Consider the following 23,619-nt stretch of genomic DNA (forward strand, 5'->3'; position numbering starts at 1 on the left):
TGGTAAGCACTACACAATCAAAGAAAGGAGCTAGAGAGAGGCATGTTCTCAAGAAACTTATAGTCTAATTGATTGATTTTTTTTCTTGAACAAAGGATGGAATAGTTGAATAGAATAGTCTTCCTAGGAGTAAAGAATGTATAAACTAAATATTCACCTGCTACCAAGGAGGAGGGAATAATTAGTTTTGTAATGCTTTTCCCAGAGGATTAAGATGGACTAGAATATAAAGCCTTTGAGGTCAGGTAAAATTTAGTTTATATCCAAATATATAAGAAATATAAGTGGAACATAAAAGTTGATTAATTTGGGATAAATTGAATTGAGACGTAGATTTACAACTTCCAAACAATTAAAACTACTAATTGAATGAGAATGTCCCCAATGAAAAGAAATCTTTAATTCTCAAAGGGTAAACGGGAGGGAAACAAATCAACAAACATAATTTCTCCAGGGAATGTCTTGTTTAAAAAACCTATAAAAAGAAGCTGTGGATGAAGAGGAAATAAGGCCCTGAAGAACTTTATCAATTACTTAGGGTGCTGATGCAGGTCTAGAATGGCTAAATATCTTTAAGTAAGAAAGATTCAATCTTCTTTCTCTTTTCTATCACACAATTAGTTTGCTCAATACTACAATTTTTTTTAACTCAGTAGAGTCATCAAATGACAGGGATTGATATATTTTATTCATGACAAATCTAAGTATCAGGTTATTTAAGTCATTTGCCCAAGGGCATGGCAAGCAGGATATTAGAAGTTAACCAAGAACCAAGGGTCTCCTTGATAAATTCAAGGCTTTCTCAGTATATTGCAGTCTACCAAGCCTCCTATGAAGGTATAATTTATGTCCTTTCTCACAGAGAAATTCATTTTAGCTTTCCAAGACTTCAGATAGCATATTAGTCTCTCTCTCAGAGCTGAGTAGGATGATAAAGAAAATAATGAAGAAGGAAAAATATTTATCACCTAAAATAAATCAGTCATATTTTGCTATTGTATACTTGAGATTAATGACACCTACCTTCTTTTTTCTTTCCAGTGATATCCTTATGGGGGGATAACGAAAAAAAAACCTTTGATAAGAGGAGTGAGACATTTGATGGGTGCAATAAAAGAAAGGAGAAAACTGGACAACAGAGGCAATACATTTGGTCAATGTCTTAAAAAATGGGATTTTTATGTGCTTAGGAGCTCTTGGCCTGCACTCTGGGGTTATTGTTTATACTTTGTTCTCAAAGAAGACTATGACATCAGGGAGGTAATGAAACATGCAAGTTAGTTGGATATAAGAGAGGCAGTGCTGTACTCTCTGGGGGCCACTGTGACATCATTTCAACAGGATGAATCATTTTCTAGATTATGAATCTTGAACTTCAGGAAGAGTTCAACAAATTTAAGGAAAAAAACAAAAACAAAACTAATCATAATTGATTTTCTGCTATTTACTATGTATAAATCATGTATATGTCAACTCATTAGTACTCATATTAGAAGTAAATTCCCATACAAATTTCTAGAGATAAGATTAAGTCAAATCTGTTTTCCAAAAACCAGATTAGATTTTAACTCATTTAAAATAAACTCATTTAACTCATTTAAAATAAAATAAAATATAGACTCATTTTTAAGGAAGTGTGTGTGTGTGTGTGTGTGTGTGTGTGTGTATGTTATTTAATGTTTGCCATCTGCAAGGATGCTCAAGCTCATGTGTCTAAAGATTGCAAAATTACTTTTTGTAGAATATTCCAGAGAGCAGTGTTTGTAACATGCAAATGACACTTTATTCCCCCAATAAATATATGGCCATTGAAATGAAGCATTTTTCCTTCTCTTATAGCTTTGAAAACGATAATAGTTTTCCATTATGCAAAGCAAGTGAAATTGTTGTGTTTGGCTAAAACATGCTTAAATTTAATGAAAGCTAATAGGACCATTTACTACACTTTCTGGCTGCCCAGACATATTCTCTTTCTGGTTAAATTTCTCAGTAGATAAACAAGATGGGAATTCAATAATTAATTTCAAATCATTGAACGTGAAATTCTCAGATCAGGCCTTAAAACTTCTCTGTTTAACTTTTTCAGTTCTATGAAAATAGTTGGGAATAAATCAGAATTTAATCAAGCATTGGACCATCAGGGATTTGTTCTTATTAAACATCTGGTATTACCTTAGGTGGTCAAGAGGACCAATGTTTTAGTCTTTGAGCTACACTGACTATATGAACCTGATTAAGTCCTAATGAATTCTCATTGACCAAGGGAACATTCTAAGATCACAAAATGCAGAGAAGTTGCTGATTAGGAATGGTCAAAGTGGCAGGGGGTGGGGGGGAAGAGGAAGGAAGGGAGTTGAAATAGTATGTTGGGTTCTGGACAGACACAAAAAGACAAAGCTTTATTAAGTCAAAGATTTAGAGCTGAAAGAAACCTTGGAGGTAAATGAGTTTAAAGTCCTTTATTTTAATAATGGGGAAACCGAATACAGAAAAGTTAAATGATTTTTCCAGAATCACAGAGCCATTAAGTTTGAAAGGCACGGAATTCAAATCTAGGTCTTCTTGATGTGAGGAGCTAGGTGGTGCAGTCGATAGAGATTGGCAGTGGAGTCAGGAGGATGGGAGGTGAAATCCAGACTCAGATCATTGACACATACTCACTGTATGACCTTGGGCAAGTTATTTGACCCTGACTGCCTAGCATCCAGGGCTATTGCCTATTTAAATCTGGTCACTGGACCCAAGTCACTCTGTAAGAGAAAGTGAGAATGATGACTTAGCACTGCACTCCCTCACTCAAATCAGATTCCTAGGCATGTCATGGTCTTCTTCAAGAATGAAGGACAAACATTATCAGTTCTTCTTGATGCTGCCAATTGCTCTTATCTACTAATTAGTGGTTCCTGTGCTCAAATAGCTTACTGTCTATTGGAACAGAAGAGACATGGAAACAAAGAGTACCACATTTGAAATCTGAGGACCTGAGTTCAAATTCTAGACCTAACAATCAACACCCCACCCTGAGAGAAGTCAAGTCCTAATAGTAGCTAATATTTATATAATACTTTAAAGTTTACAAATCATATAACATGTGTTGTCTCATTTGATTCTCACAATAAACCTGTTAAATGGGTGTTAATATTGTTCCCAGTTTATAGATGGGAAAATGATCCTGAGTGACCTGCAGTGACTTGCCCAATGTCATAGAACTAGCAAAAGTCTGAGGTGGTATTTGAATGCAAGTTTTCCAGACTCCAGATCTGCTATCAGGACCAGTGATTGCTGATCAGAAAAAGGAGAGATTTATGCGAGTTGTATTGGAGTTCTCTTCTTGTAAGTTATATGATTGCACTTTTGTATGTTGGCTAGAGTCTTACAGATCTGAATGGGAGCTGAGTCTTGAGTGAGCCAGTAGATGGGGATCTCGTGATTAGTTTTCTCTCCTGTATTTTTGACCCTAAAGGGAGGTCATTTGGAAGATAAACACAACTGATTCCAAGTTATAATCAAAGTTGATTTCTTGTACATTGGATTTAATGAGAAACAAAACAAAGCCAGCAGTCTTCTACCAAAGAAGTCTAAAGTAATGTGATGAGGTCCCTCTCCCTAATGGGATCTGTTCTGGAGCAAATGCCCTATAATGAAACCCAAAATATCCAAGAGCAGAAAGTTCTGGCCTGGCCCAAGCCATGGTGCTGGTAGCTGAAGCTTTCATTGAACCACAGTTCTGGCAGAGACCCTCTTGAGAGTCAGGGATTGAGAGCTTCTCTGGTACCTTCTCCAAAGAGTCAGCTCCCCAAGAAGCAGCAGGAGTTTATTGTCCCCTATATGGGCGTATTTTCTCATATTCAGATTATTATTTGTTCTTCTAGAATCATAAAGAGAGAGGAATGCAGCAGTCATAATCCTCTACTTTTTCTAAGGTTTCACTACTATTTGGAAGAGCAGAGCATCTGATTACCAAGCATCTAGGACCATGCTTAGAGCCTTTTCCATCAGGTGCCAATGCTTTACTATCAGCAGCTGAGAAAGCTAAGGAACTGATGGCCCAACAATAAAATAAAATAAAATAAAAAGAACTGTGCCCTGGAGCCATCAAGGGGGCATCAGAGACTAGAGCTCCCAGATGGAGCTTTAGGGAGATGAAAATGTAGGACCCCAAGCACATGACTTTATGGGGGTGGGGGAGTAAGTATGTGGAGTGCTGCGTTTGATGTCAGCTTTGGTTGGTTTTCATTTTTTGGTTTGCTTTCTTTAATGCAGAATAATGTTATTATTATATGTTAAAGTCAGTTAGCAGTGGATAGAGCACTAGACTTAAAGTCAAAAATCCTCATCTTCATAAATTCAAATCCTCGGATACTTGACTATGGCTAAGTCATTTATCTGATTGCCTCAGTTTTCTCATTAGTAAAATGAGCTGGAGAAGGAAATGGCAAATCACTGCAAATGTGGTCATGAGAGTTAGACTTGACTGGACAACGCTAATTATAACATGAATCATGACCTTCTGAGTTTCTCCTCTTTGTTGCTGTATAATAGGTTACCCATTGAATCCTGGATGATCTAGGTTATGGGGCACATGGCTCCATAAAATCATATCAACAAACAGATGAAATGAATAACAGAAGATGATAGGGATCAAATATTTTTTGTATTGAAAATGGAGCATAGGGCAGATTAAATGGGAAAGAATTCAAGCAATCCTGATTGGCAAAAAAGAGAATTAAACTCAGGAGTTTAATTTGGGTCACTGCCCTCATTTCCTATCTAAACAGAACAGTGTCCTTTTATATGGACATACAGATGAAGTTGTGGATAAAACTTCAAAAACCATTGAGCTGATCCTTCATATTTTAGATGGAGAAACAGCCCTGGAATTGAAACTGTACTGGCCTCAACATCCATCCAGGCCAATCATTTTCTATATTGTACAGATGAGAAAATTAATATCTAATGAGTATAAGTGACTTGTCCAAGGGAAAGTGGGTTGGAAATATTAGAGGTTGTTTTTGAATTTGGGTCCTCTGATTTGAGAGCCAGTGTGTTTTCCATTGTCTCACAATGCCTCCACAACCGTAGCTTCTCGATCCCAACCATGTATTGTCCATATATCATGTTCCCTAAGGGCAGGATAAGGATTTCCACTGGTAAGAGGCACCAGATGTCTAAAATTCTATAGAAGAGAAGCAAAATGCCCAGGAAGTTAGTTAGCAAGGAAACAAGAATAACTACCTCATTGAGACTTTCGTTATTGTTTAGCAGTATTGGTCATTTCACTTTCACGCAATAAACGCTATTATTATAAATACTGCTATTATTAATAGCAATTTTTGCCAAGTAAGTACAAAGGGGCTTTCTGAAATTTTCCTTTTTTTAAATTAAAAAAAAATAAACAACTCATCATCCCTACGATTTAGTGTTTCATGGGGAAGTATTTTAAGAAATGGCAAATACACGCAGCAATGTGCATTATGATGATAGATCACATTATCAGGCTACGAGCACACTGTCTACTTATCTGCAAAATACTGGAGAAAGGGAGCTATAGATATTAAAAGTTGGTGTTGTATTATATCAATAATTAACTTGCAAAAAAAGATAGCCACATGAAATCAGCACAATGACCATTTTTTCTATTAGATACTCTTTGGAAGCGAGCCATCCAAGGATCTTTTAAGCAGAAATTCATGAAAGGGAAAGTTGAAATAATACAAAGACTTTTAACTCTAGCCTTCAACAACAGGCTTCCTTTTATCCTTATCCTCTGTTGAATAAGATTTTTGTAGTTGTTTTGGTTTGGTTTTTTATGTTTGAATTTTAAATCATTAATGAATCACAAACTTTCCAACTTCAGAGGAATATCAGGAGGCCATCTACTCAAAATAATGGAGAAGAAAAATGTCTACATCTAAAGTACAGGATGACTAATGTATGTTCACTTAGAGACTATCAAGTGGCAGGACAGGCTGCCTTTTGAAGCATCATATTTGTCTATGGGTCCAAATATAAGAGAGTTATTTTTTGTTCTGCTTTTTCCCTGATATCAAGCCCAAATTTTTCTCCTTGTAGTTTCTACCAATTTTCCCCTGAAACTTCCATTCTATAGACAAAATGAAAATAAGTGTAGCCAATTTTGAAATAATTAAAGGCAATTGGCTTCCCTTCCCCAAAATGTTTGCTTCTTCAGTTGGTCAACAAATATTTTGAAGTATTTACTAAGTATTGGGGAGACAACAATGTCTCTGCCCTCAAGGAGGGAACTCTGACAAGCTTCTTAAATAATTTCTTGGTATACAAATTCATACCTTGAAGTCAATGAGAGTTGGTAATCAGATCAAAGATTTCAATTCAACTTACTGTAAAGAATCAATGGTAGACTTCTAGATGAGTCATCAAAAATACTATAATGAAGGTTTTCATTTTTTAATATATCTGAACTCTATTCTAGTCAACATTTGAATACTAGAAAATATTTATGATTCAATAGACTTTTAGGGGATCTAAACTTATTCTTGTTTCTCCTTCCTTCTTTCCTTCCTGCTTTCCTTCCTGTTTTCCTTCCTTCCTTCCTCCCTCCCTCCCTCCCTTCCTTCCTTCCTTCCTTGCTTCCTTCCTTCCTTCATTCCTTCCTTCCCTCCATCCTTGCTTCTTTCCTTTTTTCTTTCTTTTCCACTGTAATCTTTGAATTTTTATCTTATGCATTAAAATATTTGAGAAAATATTTTCCCATTTATTTCCCTCCTTTCTTCTTTCTTCCTTTAATACACTCTTCTCTTTCTTTTTCCCCTTTCTTTTGTGCATTTAGAAAATTGGAGGAGGGAAAATGAATGATCAATAACATATGGTTGAGGTAGTGATATAGATATCTATCCATATGTATATCATATATGTATGCATACACCCAAGAAAGCCTAGCATACACACATATGCTCAATCATAAATATGTATATATATATATATCTGTATATAAATGCACATATACATTATATATTAGAAGCATATATATTAATGTATTTGCGCATATATATATATATATATATATATATATGACAGTTATATGTATGTATAGGACAACAAAAAGGGTTTATGACACACACTGGTTAAGAAGCTTATGTATGCCAAGGAATATAAAGAGTAAAGGGTAAATAAATCTTTTGAAAAACTAAGCAAAACATGAAAAACAAACAAACCTGTGATATGCAGCATTAACTATATCTGTACTAAGAAGGACAATGCAAATCCTGCCTATTAGATTATCTGTGTGACTTAAATCTACTTAAACTCCCTGGATGTCAGTTTCTTAAACTTCCTCTTATTTCCACAAGAATGTCAAATCTTCCAATTTAATTCAACATAAACTTCAGAAATAAATGACTAATGTGTGTTTGGCACTGGGAATGCAAAGACAATGATCAAAAGAGTCCTGTCCTCCACTTGTTTCTATTCTACTAGGTGGAATTCTGCTAGGTTGCTGCTTTGGACCCAGAGTCAAGAAGACATGAGTTCAAATTCAGATCCAATTTACTATCTGTGTAACACTGGACCCATCATTTATATCTCTATTTGCCTCAGGTACTTCATCTGTAAAATAAGTCTAACAATAGAACTTTACTAGCATAGACTACACACTATATAAATGAGGACTATGATTATTATGTTTTAACATTGGAAATAAAATATATGGAAAGTAAAGATAAAATAGAGTCTGTGTGTGATAAAAAACAACCATTTAACAAAATGATATAACTCTGCCCCACCACAGTCTCTTCTTATTCTTATCAATTTCTTTACTGTAATGCAAAGCAGCACAGAGTACATTACTAAAGTATCTGTTTTAGTACCTGGAATATGGCTACCTGCATTATTTCTCTATGGTACTGTTCATTATAAGGAAAAGTCATAAGCCTAACTTCAGTAGGAAGATTTTTTTTCCTACACTAAATCCCATTCAGGTGGCAAAATATGCTTACCAAAAAGAAAATGTTCAGTTTATCACTCTATCAATTGAGTAAAAGACATATACTTACTATCTTTTCCAATTAGAGAGTTGCAAGCCATTTTCAAGATTTAAATAATACATTGACGAGAGGCTTATTTTTTTTTACTTTGAACTACACAATATTTTCTTTTTTAGAAAAAATTCAATATTTTAGAGCATTGCTGGGAAACTTTTTTTTTTCCTGCCAGGGCTATTTGGATTTTTGTAACATCATTCCTGGACTTTATTTGGTCAAAGAATTAATTCACCCTTAAAAAGTCCCTAGATTTATTGAATTCTGAGTCCTCCTATGGTTGCCTTGACAGAACAATATTATCCACTGGCCAGAGGTTCCTCACCCCTGTTTTAGAGGAATGAATGTTCAAGCTAGAAACCTCATTTTCAATCTTAGTCCCTGGATAAAACAGGCCTAGTATCTATGCTCCCCAAAGAACAAAATTGTGAAGAAAAGAATTATGCACACTTAAAAAACTAGAAAAATGTAAATAATTATTGCTTTTCTTTGCTAGAATTCAGAACTTCAATAAATAGTGTTCCATATGTTTCTAACAGATAAGAGCAATGGAATTCTTCACTGAGATGGCTTCATGAGAGCAGAATTGACCAGTGGTACCAGCTATTCTCTTAGATGAGTGGGCATATGCTTTAGAACCACTCTATTGAGTAAACCTTAATAAGAAGTATTCCTATAAGCAATTCCATTTTTATAAAATGCTATGCTTAGTCTTGGGGTCTTTTAGAGAAGAGAAAATTTAATCCCATAAAGATAAAATATTCCTAAGGTCAGGCAGCTACTGAGTTTTTCTAACCCAAGTGGCCTTAACTCCTAGCCATCCTAACTGGAGTCATACCTGATGCATAGGTATCAGATATCATTATCTTGCCCTTGGGGTCTACAGCAATTTTGATTTCTGGAAATGATCCAGACAGTGAGTGATTCTCTATTTCGGATATTTAGCAGCAATATGGTCCTTGGCAAGTCACTTAACTTATCTCAGATACAATTTTCAAATATCTGAATGTAAACTGGGTAACTAGAAGGCACAGTGAATACAGCGGAAGACCCGAGAACAAAAAGTCTCAAATTCCCAAGTCCAAATTTGGTCTCCATAGAATATTAGTTGTGTTATGCTGGGCAAGTCACTTAACCCTGTTACCTCCACTTTTCTTATTTGTAAAATGGTCTGGAGAAGGAAATGATATTTCACTCCAATATTTTGTCAAGAAACCCCAAAGAAGTCATAAAGAGTTGGGCACAACTGAAACACTTAGCAACAACATAAGACTGTTATGTCTATAGTAGCATCGACTTTTTAAGGGTTATGGTCAAGCTTTCGTGAGATAATATATACAAAATGCCTGGGCATTCTTAAAGTACTTTGCAAGAGTAAACTGCTAATGTTAAATTTGCTACTGCAGTTTTTACTGACATTTTATAATCCCCTTGACACAGCAGGTATAGGTTGGAGCATGTGGGGAAGAGTTATCCTGAAATAAGGATAATTATCTTATTGTTTCTGTTACTATTATTAATGCTGACAAAGTATTTTTCCTCAAGTGAAATCTGATAATGACTGAAGGGTATTAGAGTAAAATCCATCTAATCAGACTTCATAGTCTTTTATGATTTATACTCAATCTATTCTCAAGCCTCATAGAATAAACTCTGACCCACTTGCAATATGATCTAGACAAACTGGACAATCTGCTCATCACAGATCACCATTCATCTCCCATTCTGCTTTTGTAATGGTTGTCCTCCATACTGATGCACAAACTTCTCATTTTCAACTCACAGAATTCATTTCTGTCTTCAATGCGATTCCTGTACAATGTATTATAGGGAGCTTTTCCTGATCCCAGAATTATTTGTACATTCACTGGTAAACTAATTTGTATTTAGCTACTTAATACTTATTTGCTTTGAATTTAATACATTTATTGCTTTCCCAAGTAGCTTCTTAAGAGTAGAGTTGATTCCAGCCCTCTAGAAACAGGCTTCAAGGCACCTGGGTCCCTGGGGGCACCTGGATGCTTGGCTGCAAGTATGGTCTCCAGATCTCTCAACTCAGAGATTGCCAAGGACAACCTGGAAGGTCAGCAGGAAACTTCCGTCATACCAGAATGAACACAGAGCCCAGACCAGCACAGTCCTCCACAACCCTGATAACTAAAACAGGCCTGTGGAGACACCCAGCACTCAACAACTGGTAAGACTGTCGGAGCAGACTGTCCAGATCTTTCTGTTATCCCTGGGGCAGGACTCTGTTGCTTTGCCAGGACTCAGATACAGGGTTCTGTCTAGGACCCCATACTGCCACAGCAGAGAGGGGGCCCTCCTCACATCGCCAGGGCAGAGCACAGGCCAAGAGAGCAGTCAGAACCTCTCATAAGACCTTGAAGGAACTGAGGTCCCTAGGGATGTCCCTGAAATCAGCTGCAAAACCCTCAAAAGCTTGGGACAGTGTCCTCCACTCTGGAAGCAGAGCTCCACCTAAGCAAAGTTAAAATCAAGGAATGGACTGGGGAAAAGAGTAACTGAGAGAAGAAAAAGATTCTGACCATAGACAATTACTTTGGTCCCATGGAAGATCAAAATATACACCCAGCAAAGTCAAAACCTCTGTATCCAAAACCTTCAAGAAAAATAGCAGCTGGTCTCAGATTATGGAAGAGTTCAAAAAAGATTTTGAAAAGGTAGAGGAATAATTGGGAAGAGAAATGAGAGCAGTAAAGTAAAATCAATTCAAGAAAACCAATTCAACAACTTGGTGAAAGAGATACAAAGATACTAAAGAGCGTGGCAGGAGGAAGTACAGTGGATAGAGCACCAGCCCTGGAGTCAGGAGGACCAGAGTTCAAATTCAGATTCAGACACTTAATAATCACTTAACTGTGTGTCCTTGGGCAAGTCATTTAACCCCATTGCTTTGAAAAACATCCTGAAGAAAATATGAACTTTAAAACTAGTTTCAGTCAAATGGAAAAAAAAAAAAAACAATCCAACAGGTCAATGAGGAGATGAATGCCTTAAGAAAAATCAGAGTACTTGGGTTCAAATACGGTCTCAGACACTTAATAATTACCTGTGTGGCCTTGGGCAAGCCACTTAACCTCATTTTCCTTGCAAAAACCTTAAAAAAAAAAAGAAAAATCAGAATTGACCAAATGGAGGAGATAAAAAAAAAAGTTCTACAAAGAAAATAATCCCTTCATATGTAGAATGGAGATAGGGGAAATTTTATGAGAAATCAAGAAACAATAAAACAAAAGGAAAAGAAAAAAATTAGAAGAAAATATGAACTATCTCATTGGAAAAACAACTTACCAGGAAAACAGATCCAGAAGAGAGAATCTAAAAATTATTGAACTCCCTGAAAGTCATGAACAGAAAAAGAACCTAGACTTCATTTTCCAAGACATTTTCTCCAGCAAAACTTCCCTGAGGTCCTAGAGGCAAAGGTTAAAAGAAAAATTGATGGACTTCATTGATCACCTCCTGAAAAGATCCCCAAATAAAAACTCCCAGGAATATTAGTCAAATTCCAGAGCTCCCATGTCAAGGAGAAAATATTACAAGCATCCATAAGGAAACATTTCAAATATCCTGAAGCTCCAGACAGAATTACACAGGCTTCAGAAGTGTCTACATTAAGGGTTCATACGAACTGAATATGAAATTCCAGAAGGTAAAAGAGCTTAGATTACATCCTAGAATCAACTACCCAGCAAAAGAGAACATCCCACTTGTAGGGGAAAAGACGGACATTCAATGAAATAAGGGACTTTCAAACTTTCCTGTTAAAATGAGCAGAGGTAAAAAGAAAGTTTGATTTTCAAGTTCAGGACTCAGGTGAAGCATTGAAAAGGGGGGTGGGAAGGGCAAATTATGAGGAACTTAATGATGTTTAACTGTCTGTATTCCTGTTTGTAAAGATGAAGCTGATAATTCATGTGAACTTTCTCATTTATTATGGCAGTTAGAAGCAGCATATGTAGACAAGGCACAGAAAGGAGCTGAATAAGCAGGTGTAATATTTTATAAAGATGGACTTATTGGTTGAGAAAGGGATTTACTGAGAGCAAGGGAAAGGAAAGGTAGAATGGACCTTAGAGACATAAAAATGTTTTTGCAATAGAGTGGAAGTGGCGGGGGAGGTGAGGGGGGAATGAGGGAAACTTCATTCCCATTGGAAGTAGATTAGAGAGGAAATAACAGAGACACTCCATAGATATAGACATCTATCTTACCCTGGAGGAGAAAAGAAGAGGAAGAGAATGGGAGAAAGGGAAATGGGGGAGGGAAAGGGATGTAGATGATAGAAAAGGGGGAAGATCATGGGAGACAGGAGTCAGATACAAGACACTTTTGGGTAGGGACAGGCTGAAAAAAGAGAAAGAATAGAATAAATGGGGTGGGGTGGAATAGGATGGAAGGAAATAGAGCTAGGAATAGTAACTGTGAGAAAAAAAATTGAAGCTTTTCTGATGCATTTATGATAAAGAATGTGGTCCATCCAAAAGACACTGATGGAATCTGAATACAGACTGAAGCATACCCTTTTTTTCCTCACTTTATTTTTCTTAAGTTTTCTCTATCTTTGTGGGGAGAGGAGGACTGTGCTTACTTTCACAACAAGACTATTGGAGTAATGTTAAAAAAAATAAACTATGACATAGAAAAAGAAAGAGTAGAGATGATCTAATTCTTTATATACACACGATACACACAGACACACGCCCATATAAATTTATATATCATGCATTAAGCACAATGCCTCAAACATATTAGGGGAAAAGTTATTTATTGATTATTCTTTCATATTTAAAGTTCTGAGGACCTTCATGTAGGAGATAACACATTTTTCCACATCTGAGTTAAAGTATAGGGATAATACATCATCCTCTGACAACATGGTCTTGATTTCCTCTGTTATATTACTATATTTTTTACAAACAACATATTTAGAGAATCTGAATATTTGGTGTGGTCATTTCTATTATTAAATTATATCTTTTTTTAATAGTTCAATATTATATCTGGGTAATGATGGACATTTTCATCTGTGATGATACTTTGGTTCCAGGGAAATTTGCTCATTGATTTCTTAAGAATTGTGGGTTTGTATTTGTTGTATGGTGATTTACAACCACTATTTTATGAAGGAGAGTGAATTTGTGATGTATAATTCTGAATAATTATGATTCTTACTAGGCATTTTCTTGATGCTATTTTTTCCAATCTACTATGATATATCACATATGTTTTACTATTGAATACAAATAAATTCAGGTTCTTTAAGGATAAACTTAAAAAAATTTCTCACAGTGGTGACAATCCTTAATAAAACCTCCATTTCTTTCAAAGCCAATAACCATGATTACCATGATGGCTGTCCATTTTATACATGAGAAAGATGAAACTCAGAGATGTTTGCTAAAGATTATACAGCTATCATCTGAGAAGGCCTTGGAATCTTAATTTTCCTGACTGCAGTTCCACTGCTCTATTCATTGTTCTTCTATACTATATAGCAACATTTCACCCATAAATAATACCATGTTATTCTGTCACAATGACATTAAAATACATATTGTTTTTCTTGACATTGCTTCAGGTGGCTCATTTGAAACACTGACATATATTTTTCTTGGACAGATGATGTCCTGCCTCTCCTCACTCCATACACCAAAAGCAATTTAATTACAAGATTTGGCATGCCTATAATGATCACAACCCTGATATGTCTTCTTTATAGAAAGTAATGCTTATGTTCATACTCTGGAAGTACTAGAGAAAGAGGGAATACAGAAATATTAATTAATTAACTGAGAAATCAATCAATTACTTAATAGAGAAAGAGGGATACAGTCAAATTTAGGGAAAAGGGACACCTGAGAAGATCCCTCTGAGACTATGGGAATAGATACTGAAGGAATGGATTACAAGTAAAGTACAAAAGATTTTTTGGTTTTAGAATAACCAATGATGAAGACTCATTTATAAATATTTTTATTTATTACAATATGAAGACTTTTGTATTACAATAATGTGAATTAGAAAGATTTCTCTATTCTAAGTCTTAGGAATTATTTTTGCATTCTATATGAACTTGGGTACCAACTTGTTTTTTTTCCTGTGGGAGTCAATTTCCTTAGCTGAAAGGTAGATGTATGATAACATAAATGTAATCATCAGAAATATAATCATAAGATAAGTGTGAATTTCCAGTTAAAATCCCTGTGAACATCAACAACTGTTCCCACAGCTCTCCATTTGAGTTTGTATTTCTTCCTTTTTGTGATGTGAGGTATGCGACCATGAGAAAAAAATGAATTTTATTGATGATGAATTATTACCATATTTCATTAGTATATATCAATGAAACCATAGGTTTTTAAAGAATTGGGCAGTCATATGTGACTATGAGCACTTCTTGCAATTAGGTCAGAATTATTAGGCAAAAAGGAAAAGAACCTCTGTTCTAAAATGTTTATGGCACTCCCTTTGTAGTGGCAAAGAACTGGAAATTTAAGAAATGACCATCAATTGGGAAAAGGTTTAACAAGTTATGGTATATGATTGTGATAGAATGTGTCTGTGCCATATTAAATAATTAATTTCATTTTAAGGGAAAAATAATGGAAGACTTGCATTAGATAATGAAGAGCAAAATGATCAAAATCAAGAGAATACTATGGACTATAACACTTATAATATTTTAAGAATGTCTTTGAAGAAATAAATTATTTTTGCCTACTCTAACTACCCTGATAAACCACATGTGCAAATGAAGAAAGATGCTAATTTGCAGAGAGAGAGAGAGAGAGAGAGAGAGAGAGAGAGAGAGAGAGAGAGAGAGAGAGAGAGAGAACTGATGAAAAGAAGTGTGGAGAAATTGATTTTACATATAAATATACCTATATGTTTCTAATGGTAGTCAACTCTATGATTGGAGAGAGAGAAGAAAAAAGAAAAATATATTTATATGATTTTGTTATAATTTAAAGAGAACAGTAAGTTGGGCATTGTCAATTTGGAGTTTCATGTTCAATTATCTGTTTTTATAGTACTATTTTATGAAAATGCTTGTTTTATTACATAAATTGAAAATAAAACTTTAAAAAATGTACAAAATGTTACTTCAATTAATAGGCCAACTAAATGTGTCTGTCTGTTTGACATCTACAAAGTATAGATGTGATTATTACCAGAGATTTTTGCGTCAGACTGAGTAGTATTTGCTATCCCCCATTTTTCTCTTTTTAAACACAATATACATAGTTGTTGATCTAAAGTTAATTTAACAATATAGATTTTATGTGCTTATCCACTTTGTTCAATGGAAAATAATTTTCCTCATCTTCACAATTGCAATAAATAAAGCATGAACTGTTCAAGAATACAAAGTACTAAGGAGAAAAATTACAAATTTATACCAATCTGAAAAATATTCAAACTACCTAGTAATCAAGAAAATGAAAAATTAATATAAAACTGGGAATTCTCTTATAGCCAGTTAATTGAGAGAGTGAGAATAATAAATCCCATTTGGAATTTCTGTTATGTATTATTCAATATATGTAATGAATTTTATTTTCACCTTAGTGCTATCCGATTTCTCCAAGTTTTAATTGAATAATCATTCCATTGCATGATTTTGTTATCTTGTATTTGAAAAATCGTAGACCATTGTTTGTCTTTTATTCTAATTTCGAATGATTGATCCTTTGCTATCGATTGATTTTAGTTTTTTAAAAATCTAGCACTAGATAGCTTGATAATCATCACATTATAATATAATGTCAAAATTGTCATTGTCTTCTTCATTTCTCTTTCCTCAATAATTTACTTTTAATATTTTCTTCACCATAACAACTCTGTAACTTAGTTATCTAAATATATCAAGTTGTGATCATTATTTTAATTGGTATTTTATTAAATCTAAACATGAAAGAGACTTCATATGGGATGAAATATGTAAGCTGAGTCTTAAGTCAAACTATCATAACTACCACTTTGATTCATTATCTCTTATCAGACCCTGATGGAGTCTACCCAGGACCCAACCAAAGTTTCTTGAGAAGAATAATGCTTCTGGTCCCCTTGTATTGTCATTATTCTGTGAAAGGGAATATGTATAATTGGAGACAGGGATGACTCCTATAGGGGCTGAAACACAGCTACTGAAGACCAAATCAAAGCTCTTCCTACTGCCAAATAGTTTAACATCAGAAGCTGATAAGATTACATTAATGGAAATGACATTAAGAACATACATATATGGGTTATGATCTGTTTGCTTCTGTACCCTAAAGATCCTGGGTCTTTCAATCTCACACACACACACACACACACACACACACACACACATATATATATATATATATATATATATATATATATATATGTTTTCTCTAACATTAGAATATGAACTTTTTGAGAATGAAAGCCATTTGCATATAAGTAACAATAAATGTTTTCTTCATGGCTTCATTCATTCATAAATTTAGACACAGTTGCCAGTTTTTAATATTGAATCAGTGTGCTCTCCTTTAATTAAATCTGAAAATCAATTTTACATAAAAGCTGGTTAAAGACAATTCTTTTCCTAATAAATAATGGGTTTTGGGGAGCATTAGATTAACTTGTATTTTTTTTAAGTCTGAACAAATTCATTGTAAAGATAACAAAGCTATAGTCACCCCAGCCTTAGTACTTCAATTTGGTTAGGATCCATCATCAGTAAAAACAGATGGTGCCCACTGTAGCCTATTTCCTAGATACTGAGGAAGTTGGAGACAACACCTTCTATTCCCTGCATCCCCAATTTCAGTTCCCTTAAAGATGTTGATATGTAACTAAATAACTCAGTTGCCAGGATGTTTCATCCAAATTTTAAGGATTTCTAAAACATGTCAACATTTCAAAGCATTCAAAATCATAACAACTACAAAGTGTTCAAAGTGGAAGACAACTGAGATAATCTAGTCCTATGCCTTTGGTTCAAAGCCTAGAAAGATGAGGTGATTAACCCAAGGCCACATAGTACAATGGAACCCAGGGCTCCAGCCTGGACTTCCCGCTAATTAAAGTCTACAAGCATTTATTAATGGTTCAGCTAGACACTAATCTAAGAGGTAAGGAAACAAAGAAAGGCATAAACATTAAACATGCCCTTCCCTCAAGGAGTTTATAGTCTAATTGAGGAGACAGCAAGTACAAACAATATATATATATATATATATATATATATATATATATATATATATATATATATATATATATATATAGATAACACAAATTAGAGTTTATCAATAGATGGAAGGAGCTAGTATTAAGGAATTAAGGGATCTGGGGGGAAGGCTTCTAACAAATGATGGGATTTTAGCCAAGACTTGAACAAAGTCAGTACAGCTTCCTTCCTGGAATTCATAGTAACATAGAAAAAAAGAATCATGGATGGAATCTTAGGATGAGATGAGAGTTTAGAAGAATTGGACTCAACCTCATAGCAAGGATCTCCTTTAGAATATCCTCAAGGAGAAGTAATACATTGGCCTGAAGACCTCCAATGAAAGACAGCTCATTATCTCCCCAATGGTTTATATTCCTAATCCTTCTCTACCCCTTATCTAAACATTACCAATATAGCTAATCAATTCTTTAAGTATGGGGTGTTTAGGTGGCACAGTGGATAGAGCAACAGCCCTGGAGTCAGGAGTACCTGAGCTCAAATCTGGCCTCAGACACTTGATAATTACATAGTTGTGTGAACTTGGGCAAGTCACTTAACCCCATTGCCTTGCCAAAAATATTCTTTAAGCACAATTCTTTGGGAATAATATTTTTAACCAATCCTCAGTTAAGCAAGCTATACTATCCTCCAATTCATGTCTCACCAGTTTGTCCACAAGGATTGAAGGAAAGGCTTAGTCATATGCCTTGTTAAGACATAGGAATCTAAGCCAGATTATGAGTTCTTAAGAGCAAGGATTGTTTTTTCTCTTTCTTTGCATATCCAACATTTGGCATTGTACCTGGTCAGGGCTTAGAATCAGGAGTCTTGACTTCAAATCTTACCTCTGTGACTTACCAGTCATGTGACCAAGAGAAAACCAAATTCAAATCCTCCATCTGTCATTTTTTAGTCATTAAATCTTAAGTAAGTCTTTGACTTCTCTGAGTTTTATTTCCTCATCTGTAAAATGGGAGGAAGGCCAGGCCTGGAGATTCACATTTCTCCTTGGAGCTGTTGGAAAGGTTGAAGCTGATGGTTTGATGGCATTCAGAAGTGGTAAGCTACTATTTAACAGAGGCAAAAGCTGACATGGTCCACACTTGGTAGAGCACCAAGGAGCACAGGTTCACCAGGTTACCTAAAGAGAAGCTGACTAACCCAGCAGCTTTCAGGCTTAATTCTGAATTAGGAGCAAATCTGTGAAATGGCTATTAGACTTCCAGTCTCATCCAGATTGGTTGGTTGGTTTTCATCCCTCATTCTCAAAGAGGACTAAAATGGCATCACTAAGTTAGAGTTGAGTTATATTGTATGCGACTGGCACTGGGCAGATCCATACCCATTTGCAAAACTCTTTACCAGGTCGGCCCAAGAATTCTCCAAACCTGCATAGTCTGCCTAGGGCTGAGCACTCAGGGCACCGCTGCCTGGAGGCTCCTGCTGGGCCAGTCCACCTGTCTGTTCTGTTTCTGGGAGGCTGGGCTGCTGGGGCTGTGCAGAGTGCCGTGGCCACCCTGAGGGCCTGGGCTGAGGGCTGTGGCCACCCTAAGGGCCCGGGCTTTGGGTCTGAGCTTGGCACACACCCTGGCAGAGGGCTCCGTGCTGTACTTCCAAGTTGTGCCTGGTGCTCCCCAGGGTGCTGGTCAGGAACCTGTTTCTGCAGCTGGGAGCCTGCTCCCAGGTACCCTGGGGCTGTTTCCCGGAGGCTGAAGTTTCCCCGCTCCTGCCTGGCCTTGGCCTTCCAAGGCCGTAGAACACAGTTTTTCACAATTTTCCAGGTTACCTTGGGCTGGAGCATTGCCTCACTGGTCTTTCTGTGGGTTCTGTCTCTCGAAAATGTAGTTAGAGCCATTAGTTTAATTTGGGGAGAGCCCGAGAGGGCGCTTCTCATGCCACCAGCTTGAGAATGTCATACTCTTGGGAAGAGCAAAGTGCATTCTTCCGCTCTAGCCAAATGGCAAAATGCAAGGAGCAGGCAGCTTTCAAATAAAAAACAGACATTTCAATACCAGCCTGACAAATGGCCCAAATAGCTCCAAACTAAGAGCCCTCGGAGAGTGCCTTCCCCTCCAGTAAATTGATAAATAAAATAAATTCACTAAAATCCAATGCTGTTTGGGCTAGAGAGAAATGTGTACACAGTTGACCAAAATATGCATCTGTATAATTTTTATGAAAAATGATAAGAATTATTTGTAAACTGGGCCAGGGATACCATTATTAGAAATAAGGTCTGAGTATATGATTGAAAAAAGTGAACTTCTCTGTGAGGTCAGTGTTTCCACAGATGATAGAGCCAGAACATTTAGCATAATTTCTAGAATATTATAAATACTTAAAATGCTTATTCACTATTGATTAGCTGTAGATACAAATATGAATGTTGAAGAGTACTTTTAATTATCATAGCAGAAACTTGGAAAATAAACGGATAGCCGCACCTAGATGCAAAAAGAGTCATCTTCAGGAGTTCAAAGTGGCCTCAGAGACTTAACAACTACATGTGCCCAGTTAAGTCATTTAATTCTATTTGCCTCAGTTTCCATATCTGTAAAATTAGCAGGAAAAGGAAATGGTAAAACATTACAATATCTTTGATAAGAAAATCCTAACTGGGATCACAAATAGACAGACATAATTGAAATGATTAACAACAACAAAAGATATTAAGAATCGTTGAACGAAGGATGGAAAATTAATAAAAATTGAATTGTATTGTGCACCAAGAAATGCGAAATATAATGTTTATCTATCTATAGATGCATATGTGTGTGGTATGTGTATGTCCATATCTACACATATGTATTGTGTCTATATGTATATTATAAACATACACAAATATTCACAGAAACCCTATGAAATAAAATATAATGAATAAAGGTCACAATAAACTTATATTTGACTATAACCTCTGAGGTAATCAAGCCCATTAACATCATGATCTAGATAAGCTAAATAGCTTAGAGAAGGAAACAGAATAAGTAATGTTATTATAACTAACTGAGAATGCTACAATTTGATTGTGGTTACTATGTGCCTCCTATTTGATATTGTTAATGATTGAATTTTTTCTTTCAGTCAAAATCCTTTTTATATTTTATTGCTGTAATTTATATCTGAATTTATGTGTAGGTACTCCATGGGCATGTATCCTAAAATAATCAGTGATTTTCTTGTCATAGATAGTTCAAAATTCTAATAACTTAGTTCTCAACCCAACTACTGTTTAGTGCATAAATTCATGACCTTTTATATCAATAATAATTATCATAATACAACTACTCATACTCTCCTAACTAGCTAACTTTCTGATGGTAACCTCTCTTTACTTATCAAATGTCTCCTTTGCTTCTATGCCTATAGTCTTAGCCTTACTGGATTTGAATAACAGATATAATATATGCATAAATGTGTATTTCTATGAATACATGTCTATGTATACATGCATCTATATCTATATCTATATCTTTATCTTTGTGTATATATATTTATATATTATATCTATCTTATATACATATAAATATAGATAAATATAAATATATACATAAGTATAAGAAATCACTCAGTATTAATTAAAGTGAGGCTGTGTATTTGTAATGTATATGAACCACTGTATTTCATCAAGCCCTTTGATGCTCAAGTTTCCATCTAATTTAACTGAGATATGGAAACAGCTAAGGTATGATATTTGTCCTTCATTCTTGAAGAAGACCACCTCAGGAATGTGATACCATGACAGGCATATGAATTGGATTTGAATGAGGGGGAGCTGTCTGAAGTCACCGCCTCACTCTCTGCTTTGGAACCATTTGGATGCAATGGCCAGATAGGGATCAGAACAACTGGTTATTAGGCAATTAGGATTAAGTGACTTGCCCCACAGAGCTAGTAAGTGTCAAGTGTCTGGGGCTGGATTCAAATTCCATCCTTCTGACACCAAGGTAATTGCTCTATTCATTGTGCTACTGAACTACACAGCCTAAGTTGTATTAGGAAATGGGGAAATAAGGCTGGAGAAATCATGGGGCACATTAACTCAAAACTTTTGTAAATGGTTTGTCTGAAACAAAACTGGCACTGGCAATGCAAGTATCATAGCATAAATCCAGAATAGGATAGTGAAATTAAGAAAATTGCTGAAGATTACAGAGTTGGCAAGGAGAAAAAGCAGTGGATCAAAACCCCATCTCTAAAACACTTTTTGTTTTATCAAAGAGTTCATATCTTTTCTATGGAGTAAGACATTCTTTAGGATTTCTATATCTAAGAAATATATATTCCAGCCAAAAGAAAATGTGTTTTCAAAGCTTTGAGAGAGAGTTTTATTTAGGCTTCTAATCACTATGTTGTCCATAACTACATTGTTAGAGAAAATTTAAAAAAATCTATTGAATGATTGCTGGCAGCAGAAGGTGACAATGTATACTATTATTGCTACTTTCTCATATAAATTTGATGAGTGGAATTTTATTTTAATGTACACCCATAATTAATAATGAATGGTCTATTAGAAAAAATTTCTAAAAATGTAAAAGTGGAACATCTTTCAATGTCAATCATTAAAAATTTTCCATTTAAAAAAAATCAACTAGGGAAAGAAAAAAAGGGCATTGATGTATTTCAACAGGGAAATGGAAGAGGGAAAAGTGTCAGAAATAAATGATTAAACCTTGCAAAAGACGTTAGTGTCAGAATCCATTTAGTATCCACGAATATTTTATTTCGTGGGATTTTAGATAAGAAATGTGGGACTCAGATACCCTCTCCATAGAATGCACAATTATAGTCACAGAAAAATGTCCCAGGAAAGAATATCCTATCAAAGCAAAAACAACACATACTTGAGCCTTTACAGAAATTATAAAGATAAATACACAGTTCATGAACTATAATGAATAAATTATCTATAGAAGCTGATTGTCAATGTGTGTGTGTGTGTGTGTGTGTGTGTGAACCCACATGCAATTGTGTTTTTATGTGTGATCTTAGGATGGATTAGTATGGTAGACATGGCAATGGCACCATCAAAATGCCTGAAACTATAAAGCACCAGGCATTTTCTCTTTATTTCTTTAAGTTCATATCCACAAATGGTTTGCCAATCTTCAACTTAGGTCATTCCAAAGGACAGTTTGTGAATTTTCTGTCAAGTGACCACTCAGATTGGACTATGGGATCTGTAGTAAAAAAATATTAAAAATAATAAATGAAAGATTTTCTATCTCCTACTATTTCTAGCTGTCAAAAGTGAACGTCAATCCTGTATTGGAGTTATTATGGAACAAAGAATCTAAACAAGATGGGACTCCTCATTTTTGAGATGAGGAAACAAAGGCACAAGACCAGATATTCGAACTTATGAAATAGGATTATGGGATTCTATCATAAGATCATAGATTTAAATTATAAAGGAATCTCAGAACTCATCAAGCCCAACTTCATTTTACAAATGAGGAAACAGAGGTTCAGAGAAGTTTAGTGATTTCTGCCAGGTTACAAAGGTATTAATTTACAGATGTAGGATTTAAATTAATGTTCTCTGATTCAGGAACAAATATGTTGATATATTTCTTCACTCCTGCATTGTTGTCTGGGCTAGCATTTTCTATAGTTCAAGAAAACACAGATTTATCTTCTTATTTGCTTTAAGAGCTGTTGAATCTTGATTGATACTTGACTGGCCCAGAGAATTAATTCAGATTGTTTACCTGGTACCTGAGTAGAAAGGTCATAAGGAGCTCTCAGAGACATTTATGAACATGCACCAACAGCATTATCAATAGTGGGAGAGCAGAGCTCAAGGGAAATACTATGCTTTCTTCACTGGATACTCTTGTGGAATATACTTCTAAATATACAACTTTTAAAAAATGTTGAATGATGTATGAGTCAAAAATCATAATTTTATTCCAATTTCAGACTCAAACTAAAAGGAACTGACCTGATCCAATCTCAGTTCAATAAATAGATTCCCCTTTGCTATGTTTTCCCATTCTATAGAATTAGACTACTACTATGATAGTATTTTATTATCTTTATTTATATATGTCTATGCTTTTCTCTATGGTCTTTACATGTTCTATTTGTGCTAGGTGTGCTGTCTGACCTCTGTATATGTTCTATTCACTTCAAATGCTGGTTCTATTAGTAGGAGCAAGTGTCCCAGTTGTTTGGATGGAAAAGATGTTCCCTTGTTCATTGTCTTAAAATGCCCTTTCACTTAATGACTTTAAAAAAAAAGCTTGTTATGCCTTTGTTTCACTATTGCAAGGTAGATATATCAGTGGGCGCCCCAAAACTATAATTTTTGGAGTGTGGACCCACAAAGTACCTTGACTCTGAAGTTGACATTTTCTAGGAAATCTACTGGCCTGC

The 23,619-nt window shown here is 35.2% G+C and overlaps 1 protein-coding gene across 3 annotated transcripts in view; it reads right to left on the bottom strand.

Annotated features, from left to right (window-relative positions):
- PCDH15 (protocadherin related 15) overlaps window positions 1-23,619 on the bottom strand; it is a 2,110,989-nt gene that overhangs the window by 1,874,410 nt on the left and 212,960 nt on the right. The gene's annotated exons all lie outside the window — the stretch shown is intronic.

The sequence above is a fragment of the Macrotis lagotis genome, chromosome 4 (genome assembly GCF_037893015.1).
Source record: "Macrotis lagotis isolate mMagLag1 chromosome 4, bilby.v1.9.chrom.fasta, whole genome shotgun sequence".
In the NCBI taxonomy this organism is placed as follows: Eukaryota; Metazoa; Chordata; class Mammalia; order Peramelemorphia; family Peramelidae; genus Macrotis; species Macrotis lagotis.